This window comes from Lepidochelys olivacea (genome assembly GCF_965140295.1).
Source record: "Lepidochelys olivacea isolate rLepOli2 genome assembly, chromosome: 3".
Classification (NCBI taxonomy): Eukaryota; Metazoa; Chordata; order Testudines; family Cheloniidae; genus Lepidochelys; species Lepidochelys olivacea.
This window is the reverse complement of record NC_140413.1, coordinates 25,409,890-25,430,277: the sequence shown is the minus strand read 5'-3', so window position 1 is coordinate 25,430,277 and position 20,388 is coordinate 25,409,890. Positions and strand designations below refer to the sequence as shown.

The 20,388-nt window shown below is 41.2% G+C and overlaps 1 protein-coding gene across 9 annotated transcripts in view; it reads right to left on the bottom strand.

The window, feature by feature from the left end:
• The window catches only part of CYRIA (CYFIP related Rac1 interactor A), an 82,520-nt gene extending 67,614 nt beyond the window's left edge, over positions 1-14,906 (bottom strand). For 6 of the 9 annotated variants that reach the window (XM_084625089.1, XM_084625096.1, XM_084625099.1 and 3 more), the window contains exon 1: positions 14,791-14,906. The gene's annotated coding sequence lies outside the window, so the exon portion shown is untranslated. The remainder of the gene's footprint in view (positions 1-14,790) is intronic. The other 3 variants (XM_084625094.1, XM_084625097.1, XM_084625092.1) reach the window with 3 other exon arrangements.
• Between the last annotated feature and the right edge of the window lie 5,482 nt (positions 14,907-20,388).

Sequence of the window (20,388 nt, the reverse complement as noted above, 5' to 3'; positions counted from 1 at the left end):
TCTTTACATCCAGCTCCCCATCAGAATCCTCTCTCATCAGGGGAAAGAACGAGCAATTGGGGCCTCAGTTCAAAGTTGTTTAACAAAAAAATTCATCAGAACAAAATATATTTCAATTCTGCAGATGTTCATTGAAGATGTTACTATCAAATATTCCCAGGAAGAATTAAAGCTGTTCTTCACTTTACCAGTAATATGGCCTTTCTATTTTTAAAAAAATTGTTAAGAACAGAGATGCACAAAACTGGGAGGGGGGGGGAGGGAAGGGGAGTATAAAAAGACCTCAGATCTGAGTTACTTTAGACATTTTTACCAAAGTAGAAACATGAAATAGAATACAGCAAGCAATGTAACAGAATAAACTTCCTAAAGCGATTTTTAAAACGTGCATTTTTTGCCTTGTGATTCTCTCCAGTGCAAGTCATATGGTAGCGTTTTTCTCCTTTTATGGTCAAAAGAATAGAAGGAAGTCAGCACCACTACAAGAGCTGCTCCCTTCAGCACCGACATATGAAAAAGGATGTTGTGAGCTGCTCTCCTATTCACTCATCCCTATTTCAGTGGGAAAAAAAAAAGTGCATACACTGAAAGCACAAACGTAGAACACAAAAATCAACATTTTTGCTAATACATATGCAGTTACTTGTCACAAAATATATCATGATTTCTGGGCTAGACTTTAAAGACTATATTAAGAACTAAAAGATGCAGGACATTTATTTGTATTTGCTTACCTAACATTCCCTTCTTGTATTAATGCCATATCACTAGTATATGAATTTATCTTTTGGAGTCAAATGTACTGACAATGATTCAGAACTGCAAGTAAAATACACAACTGTGTAATACAGTATTTACTAGGCTACATTACTATATGTGTTCTATAATGTTTTGGTGTCTACCTCCACATCCTCTTGTTGAACAAATGCAGCTCAACAAAAAGGGACCAGAAAAGAGACTAATAATGTAAGTTACAAAACTTTGGCTTTCTAGAAAACACTGTCAACCTCTTAAGGCTCCAAACTGTAGAAAGGTAAATGCCATTCCACACCGTTGTGGCATGCCTTCAGTGAGTGTTGTTGACCTGCATTATTAGCAAGACAAAGTTCAGTTTGGGGCCTCAGTAACTCATACAACAATTAGGAAGCCTGGCCCAACTCATAAGATGATGCACCTGATATGCACACATTTGCATAACTATAGCTGCTTATACAGATTACTTCTAGGTCCAGCCTAGTCACCAGCCCCATAGGATGTGAGCTGCAGACTCAGATCCAAAATCCACCTGTTGTCACTCAGCTATTTTCACTTAATATTGTAACTAAGCTGTCTCTGCTTTCTTGGGCACTGATGCAGCAAACAAAGTTAATCAAGTGTAAGTGTTTGCAGGATCACAGGCCAACTTAAGAACATGTGTAAGCATTTGAAATAACAGCCTTAAAACTAACCGAAAGAAATGCAAACTTTTAACAAGGGACACTGTTGGGTCAAATATGATTCAAAATGCAGGGTTATGTGACCATTTTTAAACAACTTGGTTTTGGGTTTTTTTTGCGAGCCTATCACTGCTAGTACATGAGAACCTAAAAGTGAAATTTGTTAGAAAACTTACTAGTCTAATTTTTAGAGCCATAGGATTTGCTCTTTGCATTTAGCAGCATAAATAGTGACAAATGTTTTTAATTTTGTTTTCATAATCAAATATTATTTCAAACATAAGCAAGGAATATGCTTCTTAAATGTGAATTTTAACCTGACAGTAACCCTTTGATTTATAAATAAAACAGATCATACTGAATAACTGCTTTCACAAAAGTATAAACATTTACTACAATTGTGGTGACTGCAAGGACTTGGCAGCCCACAGAGTTAGTCAGTAGCAGAACAAAAAGGAATTTTTTTAGGTAGATTTTCTTTAAGTTCAGTAAAAGACACTATGCAAGTATCTATGACATAATGAACAAATAAATAGTCCAATCCCAACCATGCTTGTCAAAATGTAACTAATTGGTTTTACATCCATTATATTAATGGATAAGCAACTAGCCACACACCTAAAACCTTTATGATCTGTTCACAAAACCTATACAATTAAAAGGAAAATATTCAAACCATGAGCCTCTCTACTCATAGAAAATTTAATCAATCAGTTAATCAAACAATATAGCCTAAACTCACCTCAAGATCTGAAATCAACCAACATAAATGATTAAAAGCACACAACAGAAATTTTTTTAAAAAGAGGTAATATTTGATGCAAAAATATAAAGGAAAAAGATAAAGAACCTCAAGACATACACCATATAGACACTAATCTGTTCAATACTTATCACACTAACAGGGATTCTCAAATGGACTACCTTTGAGAGAGTCTCATGGACCCCGTTTTCCAATATCCCAGTCCTGATCTTATTTGTAATCACTAACTATCCTTGTGGTAATTATGATTGTTTATATGGAAATGTAACATTAGGAAAGTATTTAGATATTGTTTACTGTGTTTGCTATGTTTGTTATTTTGTCCTGTTACTGGAGGGAAGTCACACTTTTTCCCCTTGCTACGTGCAACTATTTCTCTCCCAACTCATTGATTCTTCCCCCACTCCCTTGCAATACTAGCCTGCCACACCCAGAACTATGTGCAGGAAGAAGGGGACTGCCACAAGAGAGTTATGTAGTGGTAGGGGTTGCTCCCGTCTCACTGACAGCTCCTGATACAATTGGTAGCTCCATTCTAGCTGGTAGATGACAGTTCCTGTCCCTGAAGCCTTGTCTACACTACAGAATTTCATACACACTCTCCAGCACAGATACAGTTGCACTGGTGATAGCGTCTGACATTTTCAGTACCATGTTGTGAAACCCTACTCTGAGACAGTGCTGAAAATGCCTAAGCATGGTCTATACTAGAGCTTACATCACTGATATTAAAAATGTAATGTAGATGAACATAAAACAGCTCCCATTTCCTCTTCTATGCAGGAGGAGCCTCTACTGGAATCCGTTATGGTGGCTCTGCCTTGTTTCCAGCTGTTCCTACAGGTGTCCAAGCCCTTCAGATCTGAAAACAAGGCTGAAGCAGCACACAACATCCTCTATGGAAATCACCAGCAGTCTACTCTACACCACAGTTTGAGAACTGCAGAACTACAAAATTACATAATGATATACTAATAGAGGAAATCAAATTACACTGAAGGAGGGGATTATCAGGCTGAAGAAGCATTAGACACTAATAGTTTCTAGAAATAATGACAACTCAGAAGAGAAACAATCCTAGCAATTTCAACTTCCAGATTTTATGTAGAGGATCCAATCTAGAAACAAGCCATTTAAATAAATAATATTAAATACTATGAGAAAATCCTTCCTCCCTGTTTCCAAGTCACTGATAACTCAAAAGAAAATGATCTTGAATGCTTATGCATCAATGTTCTAACAGACCACCAAATCACAATAGGGAAAAGGCTAACCGCCTTATGCACCCTATCCATAATACATAGGAGAAAAGGTATGTGATCATGGGGGGCTTCAATTTAAATGATATATGTTGGAGGTCTCATGTTGCCAGTACTAAAATTTCTTCGGAACTTCTAAACATTACAGATTACAAATTTCCCAACTACAAAATTGTACTGCCAACATGGGGAAAAAATGTATTAGTGTAGAACTTGTCCTAACAAGGAGATGATCACAGAACAAAAAATTAATGTTCGCTTAGCTACAAGTAATCATAATTTGGTATAAATCATATTTATAATGTACAAGCAGAATGAGTCCAACCCAGTAATTAATTTTTATATATATTTATTTATTTTGATTTAACAGGGCCAATTTCACAAAGCTGAAAACAAACAATCATGAGCCAATTAGCTGGAAGGAAGAACTGACTCAGAACAATGTGAATGATAATTGGGAATCACTTAAGAACACCTTACTAGATTCCCAAAAAGCCACAATCCAATGATTAAGGAAGAAGACTGTGCTGGTTAAAAAAACAGTTAGAGGGGAAGTGAAGACAGCTACAAAAAAATTAAAAATAATATATAACAAAAGAAAGGGAAAGCTCATTGTTAGGAATATAAACCAGAAGTTAGAAAATTATAGAAAACGGATTATGGAAGCCAAGGGACACAAGAAGTCTATGGCCAGTAGAGTTAAGGACAATAAGGAGGTTTTTAAAAAATATATATATATTAGGAACAATAATATGGGTCCATAACAACATTATTGTAATGTAATGTAATTGTAATGTCCATAATACATTATTAATAATGCAAAAAAGGCAGAAGTGTTCAGTAAATATTTCTGTTCTGTATTTGAGGGAAAAGATGATGTAGTTTCATCATGCAATAAAAATACTCTTCATCCTACATCCTTCATCCTAGTACCTCTGGAGGATATTAAACAAAAGCTAATAAAGTCCAGATAAATTGCATCCAAGAATTTTAAGAGAGCTAGCTGAGGAAGTCACTGGAAGATTAATTATGATTTTCAATCAGCTCTGGAGCACTGGAGAAGTTCCAGAAGATGGGAAGAAAGCTAATATTGTGTCAATTTTTATAAAGGGTAAATGGGATGACCTCGGTAATTATAGGCCCATCAGCCTGACATCAATCCCAGCAAGATAATAGGACTCAGTTAATAAGAATTTAAGGAGAGTAATGGAATTAACGTAATCAACATGAGTTTATGGAAAAATAGATCTTGTCAAACTAACTTGATAACTTTTTTGATGAGATTATAAATTTGGCTGATAAAGGTTATAGTGCTGACATAATATATTCAAACTTTTGTAATGTGTTTGTCTTGGTACTGCACAGTATTTGGATTTAAAAACCAGAATGATATACAATTAACATATCACACGTTAAATGGATTAAAAACTGCAAAAGTAATTCTAAACAGTAAATCATCACTGAGTGCATGTGTTTTCAGTGGCATCCCATAGGGGTCAGTTCTTGGCCTTACAATATTTAACATTTTATCAATGACCTGAAAGAAAACAAACAAAACACACACACACACACAAAATCATTGCTGATTACACAAAAGTTCGAGTAAATAATGTGGAGGATAGGTCACTGATTCAGAGCAATATAGATAACTTAGTAAACAGGGCACAAGCATAGAATATCAGGGTTGGAAGGGACCTCAGGAGGTCATCTAGTCCAACCCCTGCTCAAAGCAGGGCCAATCCCCAACTAAATCATCCCAGCCAGGGCTGTCTCAAGCCTGACCTTAAAAATATCTAAGGAAGGAGATTCTACCACCTCCCTAGGTAACCCATTCCAGTGTTTCACCACCCTCCTAGTGAAAAAGGTTTTCCTAATATCCAACCTAAACCTCCCCCACTGCAACTTGAGACCATTACTCCTCGTTCTGTCATCAGCTACCACTGAGAACAGTCCAGAGCCATCCTCTTTGGAACCCCCTTTCAGGTAGTTGAAAACAGCTATCAAATCCCCCCTCATTCTTCTCTTCTGCAGACTAAATAATCCCAGTTCCCTCAGCCTCCCCTCATAAGTCATGTGCTCCAACCCCCTATCATTTTTGTTGCCCTCCACTGGACTCTTTCCAATTTTTCCACATCCTTCTTGTTGTGTGGGGCCCAAAACTGGACACAGTACTCCAGATGAGGCCTCACTAATGCCAAATAGAGGGGAAATGATCACGTCCCTCAATCTGTTGGCAATGTTCCTACTTATACAGCCCAAAATGCCGTAAGCCTTCTTGGCAACAAGGGTACACTGTTGACTCATATCCAGCTTCTCGTCCACTGTAACCCCTAGGTCCTTTTCTGCAGAACTGCTGCCTAGCCACTCAGTCCCTTGTCTGTAGCAGTGCATGGGATTCTTCTGTCCTAAGTGCAGGACTCTGCACTTGTTCTTCTTGAACCTCATCAGATTTCTTTTGGCCCATTCCTCTAATTTGTCTAAGTCCCTCTGTATCCTACCCCTATCCTCCAGCATATCTATCACTCCTCCTAGTTTAGTGTGGGTGCAATCCACGCCATCCTCCAGATCATTAATGAAGATATTTAACCAAACTGGCCATAGGACCAACCCTTGGGGCACTCTGCTTGATACCAGCTGCCAACTAGACATGGAATCATTGATCACTACTCGTTGAGCCAGACAATCTAGCCAGCTTTCTGTTCACCTTATAGTCCATTCATCCAGCCCATACTTCTTTAACTTGCTGGAAAGAATACTGTGGGAGACCATATCGAAAGCTTTGCTAAAGTCAAGGAACAACATGTCCACTGCTTTCCCCTCATCTACAAGTCCAGTTATCTCGTCACAGAAAGCAATTAGGTTAGTCAGGCATGACTTGCCCTTGATGAATCCATGCTGACTGTTCCTGATCACTTTCCGCTCTTCTAAGAGCTTCAAGATTGATTCCTTGAGGACCTGCTCCATGGTTTTTCCAGGGACTGAGGTGAGGCAAACAATAAGTATTTTAACATGACTAAATGTAAGTGTACACATATAGGAACAAAGAATGTAAGCCATACTTATAGAATAGGGGAATCTATCCTGGGAAGTAGTGACTCTGAAAAAGATTTGGGAGTCATAGTGGATAATATGCTGAACATAAGCTCCCAATATGATGCTGTAGCCAAAGGAACTAATGCCATCCTGGGATGCATGAACAGGAGAATCTGGAGTAGGAGTACAAAGGTTATTTTACCTCTGCATTTGGCACTAGTACAACCACAGCCGGAATAACGTGTCAAGCTCTCATGCCCATAATTCAAGAAGGATGTTGATAAATTGGAAAGGGTTCAGAGACGAGCCATGAGAATGATTAAAGGATTAGAAAATATTCCTTATAGAAATTGAGCTCCTGGAGCCTATCTATTTAACTTAACAAAGAGAAGGACAACAAGTAACTTGACTACAGACTATAATAATGGGCTCTTCAGCCTAGCATAGAAAGATATAATACAATCCAATGGCTTGTAGCTGCAAGCTAGACAAATTCAGACTGGAAATAAGGTGTAAATGTTTGACAGTGAGGGTAATTAACCACTGGAACAAGTTACCTAGGTTCATATTCAATTCTGTATCACTGACAATTTTTCAATCAAGATTGGATGTTTTTCTAAAAGATATGTTCTAGGAATTATTTGGGAGGAGATCTGTGGCCTATGTTATACAGGAGGTCCAACTAGATCATCACAATGGTCCCTTCTGGCCTTGGAGCCTATGTAACCTGTCTTCAGACATTTCCATTCCAATCTATTATTTCAAATAAAATCCACAGAAAATTAGACCCAACAAATCCCAAATAATATATCAAAGGAAAATTTCAATCTTATTACTGTGCACACCTAGAAGACTTATAGGAACTGTTTCAACATAGTTCTGGAGTCCATTTATCTGAGACAGGCTAACCACCATGCTGGGACTGCTTCAGCCCTCAAAAACAGATTCTTCTGTATTAGAAGAAATGTCAGTAAGAGATTCAAGTTACTTGATCATCATCAAAAGATGAGCCAATATCATCGGACTACACAAAACACAGAACAGATTCTCCCTATCTTTGCACTACAGAATGGTAATCAACATATAAAAAGACAAAATTAGGAAGTGTATTTCAAGTTTCTCTTTCCCCCCAAAAGCCTTTGATTCAATCTATGCAGTGTCGTCGTAGCTGTGTTGGTCCAAGGATATCAGAGATACAAGGTGGGTGAGGCAATATATTTTATTGGACCAGTGCCAGTTGGTGAGAGATACAAGCTTTTGAGCTTACACTGAGCTTTTCTTCAATGTGACAACCTAGATGGAACTTTGGGCTTCTGGAAAATGGAAATGATGGTGGATTAATTAGCGTATGTACCAATTCATTCTCTGTGAAACAAAATACTACATGTTCAAACACATGCCTTCAAGTGACACATAGGAGAAAGGACCATGGTATCAATCCAAACAGCCATGGTCAACCTACAAATCAATGATTGAATTACACTGCTCAAACTGTGCTCTTACCCAGAGCTCTCACTAAAAACAAAACTTCAAGAAAAAAAAAAAAGAAGTCAGTTGATGTACAAATGATCTTGTCATAATCTGGCCAAGTCTTGCCTTAGACTTACTGAAGCACAATGCCCCTAAAAGGTAAGCTAGAGAGAGAGAAAAAATGCCATGTTTTCCACAAAAAACTCCTACTAAAAAAACCTCCAAACCATGCATTAAATTTGCTTCAAAATGAAAGCATCAGGGAACTACAGTATACCATGGACCTTCTATGTCTTAAAACGCCAATGTATGCCTACAATTCCCCCCTTAAGAACACTGAACTATCACGACAGTATAATGGATACTCCTGGGGGAATTCTGCACCAGTGTGCATGTGCAGAATTCATGTGTCCTGCATAATTTTTATTTTTCCCCACAGAAAATACGTTCTGCCCAAGAAGTGCTGTAGTTCCTTTCTGCCTTTTGCCCACCAGAAGTTGCTCTGGCATCGGAACAGCCAGCAGCATGAACTCAGCCAGCTGTTCTGACACCACAGCGGCCTCTAGTTAGCAAAAGGAAGAACTGCAGCACTTCTGGGGCAGAACGTGTTTTCTCTGGGCAAAAAAAAATCTGTGTGCGCACAGTTGCACAGAATTCTCCCAGGAGTAGAAGTTCATCACAGCACCTTGCCCATTGAGCCAGGTTACAACAGACAGAGTGGGGCACGCAGGGCTGCTGTGGGAGGTCACGGACTGGGGTTCAGAAGCCTGTGGGGTGACAGCGTTGAGCCAGGGGCTGAATGGGAGTGCGAGGGCAAGGTCACATGGTAATAGGGGAGGAGGCTGCAGAGACCCATGGGGGTGTGGGAACAGAGGAACACGTGCCTGACTGAATGGGAGCAGCTTGGGCTCAGCCAGGGTCTGCATAGGGGAGTCTTCCCAACTCCCTCACAATCCCACCTCTCTCACCCCCGCAAAAACCTGTTCCATACTTCTCCCACCCCTACCCAACAACCCTCCAGGTTCACTCCAGGCTCCTTCTCCCTCTCTCAGGTCCTCCATTACCCCTGACTCCCCCAAGCCTTTGCACTGCTTCTGACAGGTGAAGGAAATACAGTTATGTACTGTAATTTAAATTACTCAAAAGTTCTGTATTAATGTGCCTAGTAAGAAATCTGTCAAAAAAATTACTAGAATCTTTTTATTTGGTCTGTATTGTTATGAACATATTTGCTGAGAGATATTTTAAAATAAATTACCAAAATAATAGAAACCGGCATGATTATATTGTGTTATTTTGACAAATAAAATATGCAGAATTTTAAAATATATAAAAATTTATATATATATATAAATAAATTTTTAGGTGCAGAATTCCCCCAGGAGCAAATGGAGTAGGAAGGTTTATGAATGCAAAATCTAAGGCCCAATTAGGACTCATTAATTTACAAGTCACCACAGAGCGCTAGAGAACTAAGCCCAGGAATCTGATAAACACACTCCACAACATATATAAGCAATCATTCTCATGCCACATCAATACTGTCCTCCTGATCAAAGTAGGACACGGATGGCCAACCTGTGGCTCCAGAACCACATGTGGCTCTTCAGAAGTTAATATGCGGCTCCTTGTACAGGCACCGACTCTGAGGCTGGAGCTACAGGTGCCAACTTTCTAATGCGCCAAGGGGTGCTCAGTACTCAACCTCTGGCTCTGCCACAGGCCCTGTCCCCACTCCACCCCTTCCTGCGCCCTCCTCCAAGCCTGCCATGCCCTCGCTCCTTCCCCTTCCTGCCCCAGAGCCTCCTGCATGCCATGAAACAGCTGATCGGGAGGGAGGGGGAGGCGCTGATTGGCAGGGCTACCAGTGGGTGGGAGTTTCTAGGAGCCGGGGGGGAGCTGATGAGAGGCTGCTGACGTATTACTGTGGCTCTTTGGCAATGTACATTGGTAAATTCTGGCTCCTTCTCAGGTTGGCCACCCCTGAAGGAGGAATACATTCACAAACTGAGCCAATATTTATTCCCACAATAAAGTGCCACAACGAACAGGATTAGTGATAGTTTTGGGTAGAATGGCCTCCAATACTAGCAGAATCGTACCGTAGACCAGTGGTTCTCAACTTTCTTTTTGGAGGATCACTTGAAAATTTCTGAGGGTCTCAGCAGACCACTTAATGATCTTTCCAAATGTCGTTTGTACCACCAGTTAACTATTGTAAGCACTTTGGATAAAAGCTCTATAAATATATATAAAAAAACCTTTAACATTTTTTGGTCTACAAATAAAAGTACACAACTCATATTTTAATATCAGTAATCTTATCTTTCTAATGAGATAGATGTGCCCCCTCTCCCCCGCTGAGGCAGCCCCCGAGCTGGGACTGGGAAGGAGGCAGGGTCTCTCCCTCTCCCCCGTGCTGCGTCAGCCTCCAAGCTGGGGCTAGGAAGGATGGGGTCTCTCCCTCTTCCCCCCTCCCACACCGCAGCAGCCTTTGAGCTGGGGCTGGGAAGGAGGGGGTCTCTCCCCTGCCACGGCGGCCACAGAGCTGAGGCTGGGAAGGAGGGCTGTCTCTCCCAGGCAGCCACAGTCCTGCAGCTGGGGAAAGTCGCCTCTTTCTCTGGCCGCCGCAGCCCTACACATCCCACATTCCCTCCACCCCCTCTTCTCACCCCACTGCCCCCACCCACCTACCCCTTATTCCCCCCAGGGCCACCACCTCCCCTTACATGTGCTTCTTCTCCAGGGTCCAGGCCTCTAATTAGTGGAGCCACACCTGCACGGCTCCACTAATTAGGTGGGTGGCCCTTCATTCTTCTGTGTGCGACTGCCCAGGCGTGCACCTTAGAGGGAACTATCCACGGACTACCTGAATGGAGCTCGCGGACCACTGGTGGTCCATGGACCACAGTTTGAGAATCTCTGCCATAGACAATGGCACATACACGAAAAGGAATCTCTCAAACATCTAGGGCTCAATCTGGCAAAGATTTATTGTGCACTTCACTTCAAGCACAGTGACTATTCCTATTGACTAAGGCCCCTAATCCTGCAAGCTGATTTGCATGGAGACACACAGAACTATAAACTAGGAGAGCGAACAAACAGTGAAATCCCAGAGAAATGACTGTAATCAGTATAACTCAGGAGCTAAGTTAGATAATCATACCTCAGCAGTTTCTAAAGTGCTTTACTGATTTGTATATTATTAAAGCAGTTTGTGAAATAAAACTGATTATTCATATGAATCTCACTGGGATTGACTGATATTTATTTAGGCTAAAATAAAAATTACCCCTGTTTTGGCCATTTCTAGAACTCAAAATTAACAAAACTTTACAAACAGTTAAAAACACCTGAATTGAGTATGAGTGTCCCCATACTCAATCAGATATGGCCCCCCAAAAACTGTCCTATGTAAATAAATAATTTGTATTGTGGTAGCATCAAAAAACTCCAGTTAGGATTGGGCACCATACAAACATATAGAAAAATAAAAGCATGCTCTTCATTTTCACTGAAATGGAGGTCACTCAGTGGCTCGCAGTATTATGTCCTACACCCTTTTCTATGGAAACTATTGTCTATCATAGTTTGACTTTATAACTACAAATAAGAACCCAATAGCCTGCACCATATGTATAATTTCAGAGAAATTCCATTTTACCCCATTTTTCCTTAGCTTTTGGACTAGTTCAGTATAGAATATTTTAACTCACCTATTTCAAATTATTTTCTCTATTCACCATACCCAGGAATAAGAGTAAAACGGAATGAGTTTCATGAAATGTACTACTAGCAGAGTGTTAATAACGGGCCAAAACCATGACATGCAGTGAAGTCAGTAGAACTACATACATAGATAGCACTAGCAGGTCTTGGCCCCCAAATCCCCATATATTTACTACATGTTTTATTGTCCACTTGGGACATTAAAGTTAAGGGTTAACATTAGCATAATAAATTTATTTTCAGGATTTTATTTTCAGAATTACAGCTAAATAATCTGATTAAGTTGTGAAAAGTGAAATCTTGTGATTTTGAATATTACAAAAACAGAAAAATATTAATTAGCAAATGAATGATCAAACTTTATATATGTAGCAGAAAGGGAGTTTCTGAATGTAGTCTTAAAACGGTTTTAAAGAAGGCCACTAGCATTTTGCATCATGCCCAACACAAACAAATTAAATTAAAAGCTATTATTACAGGATATTCAGATATACATATAAATATGACTGATAGGAGAGGACTAACCAGTCTGAAGTTATTCATACATAAGCAAAAAAGGATTTCTATTTTAAGGTGGAAATTTTCATTCTAGTCTAAATGATTTGCACTGTTTAGCCCAGATACTTTGGAGATGTATTTTTAAACACTAATTTTAAACAACATGTTTTTTGGGGCCTGACAAAAGCAGAGCATATAAAGTAGTGTTATGAAGACATTCTAAACCTCAGCACACTGACCATAAAGAATTCTCCCCAGCACTATGACAATTACAGCTACTCTGATGGCCATTACAGTGTCAATATTTGCCAACGGTTAGTACGCAATGGTATCCAACTAATCCAACATCACTACAGTTTCCCCCTATGCGTTACCTTTATGTTTTTCTTTTGACTAACAAGTACTGACTTTTTAATGGCTTCTAATGTTTCATTTTTTTTTTTTTTTTTTTTAAATTGAGGGTGGAAGGAAACAGGAATTCAAGAGTTACTACATAAAGGATACAAGAGAGTAGCATAAAAGGAAATTAAAATATGAAGTACGCAGAACGCAAATAAATTAATAAGCAATCCTAAAACTCTTAGATATCGTTAGCTGCATTTAGGTACAATCTTATAAACTAGATGTGCTGCAGTAGTTAGGCAAAAATGTAATGTTTGGAAGAATTTTAGCCTTAACTGTTAGTTTCCACTTTTGTGGGTTTAAATCAAGCTCTTAATGTTACTCTCATGTAATCTGTAATTTTCTTTTATGCCCACGAACAAATTACAGTATAGCCTTGGGAGGGTTAAGAAATTCCTGGTCTCTATAGAGTTTCATAGTTTTATTTATTTAAACTAAACATATGGGGAGTTAGGAAAGAAACTTTCTCATCACACAGAAATCATGTCTAAGAGAAAAATGACAAAACTGCTGGTGTACAAGTATTCTCTATACTTTACCAAAAAGGAAAATTTAATAACATCACACCTTACAGAACAGGCAAGGAATTAGCTTTATTTTTCTCCAGTCTTATGTGACAAATGCATTTCATTCCTCCAGGTAGGAGCTCACAGTGAAAATGATGTTTAGATTATTATACATTTCTAACTAAGCAGTTGGAGAGATGCTGGGAGAAGAGAAGGGGGAAAATAATAAATAATAATAATAAAAAAGACAGGACAACACAAAAATAAAAAAGGGAAAAAAGTGCAAAGTGAAAGTCTTTCTAGTGCTTTATGGAACATACAATGTCAGTACATAAAACAGGAATGCTGAGAGCTTAGCATATTGAAAGCCAGATCAATAAAATAAAAGGAAGACTGCCTTAAAGCTAAATTAGAAAAAATAAGTAAAATCAAGTGTGGTATCAGTTCAACATCAGATACATCACAATATGGAGAGGTGTTTAGGGATTCAACCAGGAGGGTGGAGTCAATGTTACAGAAGTCTTTTCCACCCATCCTCATAACTAACTTCAGTATTTTCATGTTTAGTCTAGGAAAAGTCAAGACACTTTACAGTCAGATGTCACAGCAGCTAGAAGAAAAAGATTTTTTCAGGATAACCTGAGAATGAATTAAAACCATTAGTTGTATCGGTAGTACACTCCACTCTGGTACAAGAGGCAGTTTTTGGTTTAGTTTATCTTACTTGGAAAAAGGTTTAAGCTAAAAAAAGAAAAGCACCCTTATACCAGAATAGGAATGTCCTCATAGGGCTTAGACAGATATAACTATCCCAATGTAACTGGTAAAACTTTCCTGCATTGGTGAGGCCTGAGCAGTCTCAATGATCACAGGGGGACAATAAAAACAAAGTACATTTTGTTTTTAAAAGAAAAGAGGGTGAATGGAGTCTCAGCTTGGTACTGCCTCGCCTTATTTATAGGCAAATGGTGAGTTCAAAGCCTAAAATACATTTTGCAGTGTTCTGGATGCACAAGTTATAATAAAGGAGGGAAGGACACCAACACAGAGCCCAGTGGACACGAAGGACCCACTCCTTCAACCACCCAAATAGGTGTGCGTTATTCCCTCCCCCCTCCACTTTGCTTGCCTCATCCACCTGCTATAGTTTGAAATAAACGTGTCCACGCTTTGGGGATCTGACTGCCCACCTATTTGCTTAAGTGTCTGTGCGGTGCTAGCCCCGCAGGTGCTCCAGGAGAGCAGACCAGGCCCTGCGGCCCCCGCGTACGCGGGGAGGGGGAGCAGACTGGGCCCTGCAGCGCCCGCCCCACCCCTAATGTACCGGGGGGGGAAGACACAAATTAGCCCAGCATTCCCCACCCAAAGCCCAGTGAAGTGGCGGGGGGGGGGGGGGGGGAGAGGGAGGGCAGCAGCCCAGTACGCCGGTTGCCACCCGCCTCCACAGCGAATGAGGTGGCGGGGGGAGCCCGGAGCCAGCAGGACCCCCACCTCATTCGGGGGGGGGGGCAGTTCGTGGCGGGGGCAGCTCGCAGGGAAGAGCGCAGCCGTAGCCTGGTCTGCGCCCACATGTCCCAGCGCCCACCCGCACGGTCTCCCGGGGCAACGCAAGCGGCGACGCGGGCCCAGGGCCACCTCTCCCCACGCGGGGCGCAGGGACCTCGCCCGGACGCCGCCCCCTCACCCCTTACCTGAGCCGCGGTGCTCCGCCGGCAGCAGGGATCCGCACCAACGCCTCCCCCGCGCGCGACAGCAGCCCCAGCGCCCGCCCAGCCAAGGGGGCGCGGCACACACTGCTCCACCCCCTCCGCCTGGTGGCCTATCACAGCCTCCCAGCCGGCGATGGGCGGGCACTTCGCCCCCAGCCCCGCCTCCTCGCGCCTGACAGACGGGGCCGCGGGTTCGCACCTCCCCACTCACCGAGCTAACGGGCAGACATTGGGCACTGGGACCAACCAAACCCGGGGGAGAGGGGGGTGAAGAACAGGCCCTGGGGCCCTCCCCAAACCCAGCGTAAGGGAGCGGAACAAGCTCTGAGATCCCCCCTCCCCCCAACTGTAGTGCAAGGGGGGGAACTGGTACTGGAAACCCCAAACCCCAGTGTAAAGGGGGGGCAAGCCCTGGGACCCCCCCATCCCAATGTAAGGTGAAGAAACAGGCACTGGGACCCCCCAGGCCCAGTGTAAGCAGAGGAGTAAACCATGCACTGACCCAGCCTTCTCAGTCAATATTCCCTCAGCTTTTCCATAATAGCGGCTACCTGCATCATGGCCGGTACCATTTCATTGCATAGCTTATCACCTCATCTCACCCAGCACCCACAAAGCATTCCCATTTTGGCAGCGCAAAGCAGTTGTTCTTCTCTCTGCCTCATTGGCCATCATTCCGACCCATACGTCACGGCTGACCTAACCTTTCTTATTATTATTATTATTTATTATTATTTTAGTTTTCTTTGCATAGTTTTGCCACAGAGAATTCCCGTCCGCTCCCTCCATTTCCATCCAGTGCTGTTCCTGTGACTTCTAACATCCGCAGTCAGATTTCCATCAGAGCTCAACACTGAACCAAGATATTTATATTGTTGCACAGACTATAAACGTCACAGTTGTATTCTATCCCGATAAAAACTGTAGTGAAGACAAGACCTATGGCTGGTACTGGAGTGGTTCTAATGAATGAGGGAAGGCAAGATTTGGGATGCCTATTTTGGGGCTGTGTATGATGGTGGGGCAGGAAGGTCCGATCTGCTGCTAAATGGATTCTCTAGCCTAGCGTTTCTCAAACTGGTGGTCCCAGCCCAAAAGGGGGGTTACGAGAGTGACAGCTGCTGGCCAGGTGCCCAGCTCTGAAGGCAGCGCCGACACCAGCAGTAGCACAGAGGTAAAGGTGGCAATTGCATATCAAACCACCCTAACTTCTATGCTGCTGGTGGCGGTGGCTCTGCCTTCAGAGCTGGGCATTCCATGACAACAAGGCCATTTTGATTGTATCATTTCCCTAAGCAATGGCCTTGTTGTCATGGAATGTGACCCTTTTGTAGCATATTTGTAAGCAGGGTTTGAATGAATTCTCCCCTGACAGCTAGCTGGGCACGGGAGAGACTTCAGGAGCGGGGGAGAGACTTCAGGAGCAGACTGTATTTACATAAACACATCTACTCTGCTTAGATATCCAGCAGATAGAGCAATGTTGCTCAAAGTAATCAACTTTGGCTGGTGTTGGGTTACAAATCACTTGCAGGGGTAGTGAAATGCTGTTATCAGTGTAGCTATTGTCGGTATTGTATGAATAAAGGGGAGCAGAACTGTGCTTAACTTGTCCCAAATGAGGGGGGTCAACTTCAGCTGAAAGAACCTTGTTAAGCCAGGGGCTTGAATGCCAGAGCCCTGTGAAAGTAAGAGGGGTGGGGACAGGTGTCCTAGGCAGGAAATGTGGACACTCCCGAAGAGTCCCCAGCCTGGTTTAACCTATTCCTCCCCACTGTTCAAAGATAGAGCTAAATAGGCTTCATGAGGAGCATTTTTGTTATGTTAATGAGCTCAGAGGAGAGGTGAAATTGCTTCTGATAGGGCAGTGTTTCTGCCCAGCCTGCAAAGAGCTGAAAATCACTAAGAAACTGACCTGCAGAGGTCACAGCAGAGAGGCCGGTGGCAGCAGAAGGTGACTGACAGTGGGCTGGCGAGGTGGCCAGGCAGTGAGCCAGAGCAAGTGCTCAGCTGACAGAGCAAGCAAGGTGCCCTTTTCCTTGGGTGAGAGCTGAATTGACACACGTATGCACCTCTGAACCCCAGGGTCCTCACTGACAAAGGAAACCACTCTGAGCGGTAAAAAAGCCCAAAAAACAGAAAATACTCATTTTTCTTTGGCATTTGGATTTACTTACACTGGCTCAGAAGATATTCAAGTCCCCAGCGTGTTTTGTGCAGTGAAGTTTTGGGCAGTAACACCCTAAAACCAAATGAAATTCAGTGACTTATATATGTTGAATTTTTTAAAAGAATTCTTCATGAACTTGAGCAACAAAAAACTGTTAAACATAAATCAGCAACTGTGACAGCCAAAACTCTGGAGGCATCTTATGGTGTTTCACTTTTAATCACCAGGGCAAAAAAGCCTCTCTTATTCTTCCTGCAGCTAAACAAATATGTGAGATTATGATTGGCAAAGATTCTGCCACTCAGCTGAGCTCTATTCCACTATGAAATGATACAATGAGTTGTCATACTGACAATATGTCCAATGACATATGAGAGCGAGTGATGGAAAGGATTAACAAGAGCAGTTCTTTTCCTTACAGACTGATGAATCCACCGATGTTTCAGGAGCAGCACAGTTACTGTTCTATGTTCGGTACATTTGAGAAAACACAGGTAAAGAAGACTTTCTCTTCTGCAAGGCACTGCCTTTATAATGGGGTAACACATTAACTGGAACAGCTCTGTAGGAATCTGCACAGATGCTGCAAAAGCTATGCCTGGTACCAAGCATGGACTTCTAGGCAGACTTACAGAAGTGGCCCCAGAAGCCTAGTGGACACCGAATGATTCACAGGGAGGCTCTTGCTAGCATGAACATGGATCCTTATCTTAAATCAATTTTGAATCAAGATGTAGCAATTGATATTTTTATTAAAGCAAAGCCACTGAATTCATGACCTTTTAAAAGTCTCTTTGGAGAAATGGGATTGGAGCATCAGCACTTATTACTGCACACAGAGGTTTGCTGGCTGACACAGGAAAGGGTTCAACTCATCTGTTTGAATTGAGAGATGCAGTGCATTTTTTTCTGACTGAAGTGGATTCCTCTCTTACGAAGCATTTAAGTGACATCAAATGGTTGGTAGCACTCGCATATCTAGCAGGCATTTATGGTTGTTTAAATTCATTGAATGAGTCACTACAAGGAAAATAAACTAACATTCTCAAACTCAATGACAAAATTAATGCCTTTACTAAAAAACTGGATCTCTGGAAGTCACAAGTCAACAACAAAAATTTTCAAATATTTTCAACACTGAACAATCTCCTGGAATTCTCATCCAATGATAGGTTTCAGAGTAACAGCCGTGTTAGTCTGTATTCGCAAAAAGAAAAGGAGTACTTGTGGCACCTTAGAGACTAACCAATTTATTTGAGCATAAGCTTTTGTGAGCTACAGCTCACTTCATCAGATGCATCCGATGAAGTGAGCTGTAGCTCACGAAAGCTTATGCTCAAATAAATTGGTTAGTCTCTAAGGTACCACAAGTACTCCTTTTCTTTCATCCAATGATGTCACTATTGGGGATATACAAGAACACGTAACTGAACATGTCTCTATACTCTGAGCCCAGTTTTTGAAATATGTTACTGATTGTGACCTAACCACATTTAATTGGATAAGGAATCTATTTGACTGCCAGTTGTCTCCTAATAAAACTCTCACCTTGAAAACTCAAGAGGAAATGATTGACATCTCATGTGATTCCATTCTGAAGCACCAATTCCAATCCCAGCCTCTGGCTGACTTCTGAGTTTCTCTCAAAGCAGCCTATACCCAAATCTCAACTGCAGCAAGTAAAGTGCTTCTCCCATTTCCAACCACTTACTTATGCAAATCTGGCTTTTCAGCTTTGATGTACTTAAAGAATAAATACTGGGCAAAAATAATGTAAAGATATCAGTTCCCTGGATTAAAATAATTGTGTCCTTAAAGAAGCAGCACGTTCGCATTAAGTATCCAGAAACTTGTTTGTATATAGTTGCGTATAAAGCCACAATCCTTGGGACAATGTTATGATTATTGCCAAAATCACAGGAAAAGGCTTCCAGCTCCCCAAACTGTGCCCTGTTGTCTATTCCCTACCACCCCTGCAAAAAAAAAATGCCATGTTTCTTAAATGTCCACGTATTTATTCCTGAAAACTGTTGCTTTACACTTTTTGAAAGGCTTCAGCATATTTGACTGCAGGGATAATGATTACATGCTTCATTTAGTGCTCTTATGAGTACGTACAGTAATTTCCTATCACTTTTTTGGGGGGGTGCGGTCATCACAGCCTGAAATATTTTCAAAGGGAAGTCCAACAAAAAAAGTTTGAGAACCCCTGCTCTAGCCTTTCATCCAGATAAAGGCAGTATGTTAGGTTTGCTGAAGCTACTATAGCTCTACTTGCTTTGCCACATCATGGCCATGGGTGAACTTTTCTTTTAAAACTCCAGATTTCTCCAGTATCTAACTAGAATACATGAGATGAATGTAGGGGATAGGTATAGATACTAAGAGGATATCCACGTAAGGCATACGTAGTGGTCCCCATCACCATAGTGTCTAAGCTCCTTATAATCTTTAATGTGTTTGTCTTCACAACACCCTTCTGAGGCAAGAAAGTACTATTACCCACATTTTACAGACAGGGAAGTGGGGCACAGGGAGGCCAAGATCACACAAAAAGCAGGAAATTGAACTCTGGTCTTTCAAGTCTTAGGCTAGGGCCATAACCACTGGACCATTCTTCTGTATTAAGTTTAAGACCTTGACATTAAGAGCACTGCATTACACTCAAACCACCTAGCCAAGCAACAGATACAAAATGATATCAATATTAGAGAAGAATAAACACTTTGAATCTGACCAGTTGTCTCTAGCAGGCCTTTTGTGTCTCACCTAATACTGACTATTTTAAATCCAATACAGTGCTGGAAAGCGTTTTTTCCATTTAAGTCTTTATGCTTCAGAAGTGGTTTCAGACTTAGTGAAACCAATTTCCATTTACAATGTAATATTTTAGAGCCATTTTAACAATAAAGAAAATATTTTAAAATTGAATGCACTTTTACTGAGATGGATGAATAAAATATACATGTATACTCAGTAATATGGGTCTGTTATAACAGAAGACAAATATATATTGTTTTAAATTGGAAATTGAATTAATATAGAGATAACAGTAAAGAAGAAAACTGAAGAACCACAAGTAAATGTTGTTAATATTGACAGTAAACTTTAGATTTTGTTTATTGCACAGTTCATATTATAAACCTGTTAAAGGAAAAGGAGAAATATATTTCCCTCGTGTTATTTTAATGAGTTGGTAAATGATTGACAATTATTTACCAATATACTATACATGCAAATGTGTTTCCATGGAAACACACAAACTAGAATCTGCGTAATGTCTATTGGACCATATTCTCAGATCATGTAATTTACTATAATTCCATTAATTTATACCTGTTGAATATCAGGCACTTGGGCTTGGTCCTCAACTGGTGTAAAGTTGTATAGTTCCCTTGAAGGAAATTGAG